General features: G+C 34.1%; 1 protein-coding gene across 2 annotated transcripts in view; it reads left to right on the top strand.

The window, feature by feature from the left end:
• Positions 1-4,657, top strand: part of Kpna4 (karyopherin subunit alpha 4) — a 60,642-nt gene that overhangs the window by 22,238 nt on the left and 33,747 nt on the right. Inside the window, exon 1 of one of the 2 annotated variants that reach the window (XM_031374075.1) lies at positions 3,168-3,190. The exons of the other annotated variant lie outside the window; for it this stretch is intronic. The gene's annotated coding sequence lies outside the window, so the exon portion shown is untranslated. Of the gene's footprint in view, positions 1-3,167; positions 3,191-4,657 lie in introns of those variants that run through there. 2 annotated transcript variants of the gene reach the window in all.

The following is a 4,657-nucleotide window of genomic DNA, read 5'->3' as shown; positions in this document are numbered from 1 at the left end:
TTTTTTTTGCATTTCCCTAATAGTTAAGGGTGTTGAACATTATTTTTTGTCTTGTGTAGTTCATTTGAGAGAGGGTCTTTCCCTGTGTTATCCAGATTGTCTTGAACTGAGATCATCTATTCTTCCTGCTTTCTTGGCCTCTTCAATTCTGGGATTACACATGTGACACCACTCTTGACTGCATATGCCTTATTTTATCTTAGCTTCGTTTTTGTTAATAATAATAATAATAATAATAATAATAATAATAATAATAATAGAAGAAGAAGAAGTACATGTATTATGTAATACCCACATATATACATATCTGTGTTTGGAATGTTTTCATCTAAATCCTTTGATCAAGAATTTATCTGTCATCTTAAGTATTTACCTTTTAGGCCAGGCATGGGTAACCTTTAATCACAGCACTGGGTAAGAAGAAGCAGGTGAATTTCTTACGATTTCGAGGCTAGCCAAGATTACATAGTGAGATGCTATCTCAGAAAACAAAAACAAAACAAGTATTTGTGTTGTCAAAGTACCTTGTGTTTGTGTTTCTGTTTAAAGATGTTACTGTGTTCTAGAGTTGGAAATTTTCCTACCTACTACAACAATCCTGTGTGTGTGTGTGTGTATTAATTTATTAAATAAATAAGATGAGTCTTATGTTTGCATAGTACACAGCAACCAGTATTTGCTAAATGTTAGGTCTTCTTGATATTTTGCAAACTATATTTCTCTGTCATAAAAGTGCAACCATCTTTTTTTTTTTTTTTTTTCGAGACAGGGTTTCTCTGTGTAGCCCTGGCTGTCCTGGAACTCAGGTTGTAGACCAGGCTGGCCTCGAACTCAGAAATCCACCTGCCTTTGCCTCCCAAGTGCTGGGATTAAAGGCATGCGCCACCACCACCTGGTCCTACAACCATCTTTTTAAAAACTTTTTATTATATTGTCTGTGTGCACGCACATCACTTTTGTCAGGGGACAACTTGTAGGGTTGATTCTTTCTTTCCCAGGGATCTAAACTAAAGTCCTTAGGCTTGATGGCAAATGATTATAGTCACTGAACCATCTTACTAGCCTGAGCACTACCTTCTTACGGGTATGGATATACAGTGCTTCTGATGCATCTTTGTATTTTTAGTGCTTAGCAAAAGAAGGTTACTAAGCTTTTCATTGTTTTGTTTTGAGATAGGGTCTCATTATGTAACCTAGGCTGGCCTTCAATTTACAAGTCTTCTGGCCTTCATTCCAGATATTATAGGTGTTTGTAATACACTTGGTGGAATAAATCCTCTCTAACAGGTTAGAAATAATGGTATGTTAATGTTTTGGGTGGGAAGGCATATGTATGTGGCTTTACATATGTTAAATTTTTAATAGATGTAAAGTTGGTTAATTTTAAGTCCACAGTTTGATGGTTGTTAACAATTTTTGAATAGTATTCTATTATGCACAAAATCTGTCTTCCGCCTCCCTGTCTCTTCTTTTTTTGAGACAGGGTTTCTCTGTCCTGGAACTCACTCTATAGTGCAGCCTGGCTTCAAACACAGAGATCCTCTTGCCTCTGCCTCCTGAGTATTGTGATTAAAGATGTGGGCTACCTCTGCCTGGATTTAATATTTTAAATTTTTGTTTTCATTTGTTTTAATATTACCTAAGTTAACCTTCCTGAGGTACGAGTAACATGCTGAATGAAATAAAATTAAAGTGTTATTTTCTTGATTCTTTAAATGACTAACTTTAAATGTTTTAAAGCTTTTTCTCTAAAGAGGATAAGCTCTAATTAATATAAATCTTGGTTTTGCCCAATTAAAATTTAAATACCAAAATTTTTACAATATGTTATACCATAAATTAATTTTAGAGATTCAGAGAAGGGTGTATTGGTTAAAAAGGGACTTGAAAATTAGCAAGAGAGGTAGTCACTATCTGGAAATTAAGTAGCTATTAATTGGAAGGTATTAGACTGTATTCTATTAAGAGCAGGGAATATAATAAGACTCAAGTATAGTGATATACATGGAAATATTTTTAAAATTAAAAAAACATGCATATCTTTGAGAAAGAAATAGCACTTTGGATTCTTTAAGAAACAATTACTTAAACTTTTTATAATCATTTTCTTTTGTTTCAATTTAAGATTTTTATAACTATATGACAAATTTAAAAATTATGGATTATTTTAAAGTTCTGAACTAAAGTTTAACTGCAACCTCCCACTTTGTATTCCCTCCCTCATTTACACCCTTTATCCTTTGCTTAGGTCTATGGTTTATAAATAAGCCTTTGGCGAGTTTGGTAGCCTTTTGGAATTCTAATTGACAACTCTGCTTAGTGCGGGGTGAATTTTGTGAACTCACAGCCATTACTACATGTAATATACAAAGCCTGATTTCTAAGATACAAGGAAACTAAGGAGCCTTATATACTCTTTCATAGGACCTCAAAAATAAAAGTCGTTGATTTGAAATGGGTTTATTTTGGAAAGGAGAAGTTAAACTCTTACCCTGCAAAGAGTTTTATAGGTAACAATAGCTCTAGTCATATGTTGTAATTGCATTATTAAATTGAGTCCATTCTTATTAATGGCTTTCTCTTTTTGGTAGGGGCAAATAGATCAATTGGTTTTTGTTGTTGTTGTTGGGTTTTTTGTTTGTTTGTTTTCGAGACAGGGTTTCTCTGTATAATAGCCCTGGCTGTCTTGGAACTCACTCTGTAGACCAGGCTGGCCTGGAACTCAGAAATCCGCCTGCCTCTGCCTCCCAAGTGCTGGGATTAAAAGCGTGTGCCACCAACGCCCAGCTGTGATCAATTGGTTTTTGAGACAGGGTTTCATTATATATCTCAGGCCAGCCTTGAGTTTGAGGTACTTTGGCTTTCATTTTTAATTCTAAATTATTAAAACCTTAAACTTTAATAAATAGAATATATTATAGTATAGGAGGGACTTATATAATAGTTTGCACTAATGTGAAGAAAGTAAAGTTTGCTACACACTCCTGATGCAGTGCTTATTAATGAAACCTTCCCAAGGATTTAGTATTTCTATCCCTTAGAAGTCTGTCTTATTTTATTAACCTTTTGAACTATCCTTTATGTAATTCATGTTAGATCTATGAAAGCATAATTTTTGTTATAGAGCTGTTTGTTTTGTGTTACAGTAAGCAAAGCTTATTGGTTAAGTTGAATATCCCTCACCTAAAAGGTATGGGGCCAGAATATCTTTCTTTATATTTTCAAAATTTTGTGTACATATTAAAATAAGGCCAAAGTTCAAACATGAAATTCATTTATATTTCATGTAATATATATACATATATATACACACATATATATATTAAATGTTAAAGTTATATATTATGTCAAATAGTTTTGAAACCATTTGTGGTGTGTAGTTTATCATTTCAGACATAATCAGCTTTCCAAATTTGGATTTTCAGAGGATTTTGGATTTCAGACTTTCACATTACAGAAACTTAGCCTTTAGTGCTTTAACTTTAATATGAGCCTTAGACTCTCAAATTGGCTTGAATTCTACTTCCAGATGTTTGGAAAGCATCTTACTGCTAAGGGGCTTTGTATGATACTGGATTCTAATCCTCTATTTTGGAACTAGTAATATAAGCTTCAGTTTTCGTATTTGTATGAATATGTAAGAAGAATAAAGATTTTTTCAGGTTGAAATGTTTAAATGAGATGCTAGATCTTAAAACTCTTAGTTTTTCATAACTGGTTATTCATTTTGTAATACTTAATTTTGTTAGCAGCTTTTAATTTAGTCAGTATTATTAAAATTCTTATCTGTACCCAAAAAATCAGAAGGCCACAAAATAAAGTAATATAATCAAAAATTGGGACCAAGTTTTTTGCACAAATAAAAGTAAGACAATCAAGAAGAAATAGTGCTTATCCTTGTTATCTTATACATAGAAAGGATTAATATTGTAGTGGGAGTTGCCAATAAGCAAATAAAATACAGTAATTTAGAATATGTTGCATGACATGGAAAAAATCAGCTTGATAAAGGATAGTATTTGATAGAGAGTTGGTGAAAGACTCAATTAAAGAAGGCTGAACTGCAGATGGTAGGAGAGAACATTCCAACCTGAGGGCATATTAGTAATGATAAGACTAGTCTAGCACACAGGAAGTGTCCAAGTAATGTATTTTCTTATTTAAAGCCTTGTAACTGTAAGTAAGCGGAGTGGAGCACAGCCCTGTAAATCCCAACTACTAAGACTAAGGTGAGAGAGGATAAAAATTTCAGAGTAGGCCTGGGTGAGTTCAAGGTTATCCCGGGAAGTAGGACACTGTCTTAAAATAAAAAGCCAAAATACGAGAGATAGCTCAGTGATAGAGTGCTTGCCTCATTGAGTGTGGTGTCACATCCCTTGAATCCCAGCACTCGAAGCAGCCAGTGGCAGACAGGTCTTTGTGAGTTCTAGGCCTGGCCAACATAGTGCATACCAGGACAATCAAGAGTACATAGTGAGATGTTGCAAAAATCCACCCACCAAAAAAATAGAATGAAAAAAATCCTCCTATCCGACCATTTTGTAGATGAAGGAACTGAAGTACAGAGAGATATTAAGTCAAGAAACAGTCTTGATCCATCTTGGGAAATGCTATGTACCAATATCACTCACATGCATGTGTGCCCCCCCCCCCCCCC

This window comes from Mastomys coucha, unplaced genomic scaffold (genome assembly GCF_008632895.1).
Source record: "Mastomys coucha isolate ucsf_1 unplaced genomic scaffold, UCSF_Mcou_1 pScaffold16, whole genome shotgun sequence".
Lineage (NCBI taxonomy): Eukaryota > Metazoa > Chordata > Mammalia > Rodentia > Muridae > Mastomys > Mastomys coucha.
Note: the sequence above shows the minus strand (reverse complement) of the source record. Positions and strands in the feature narration are given on the sequence as shown.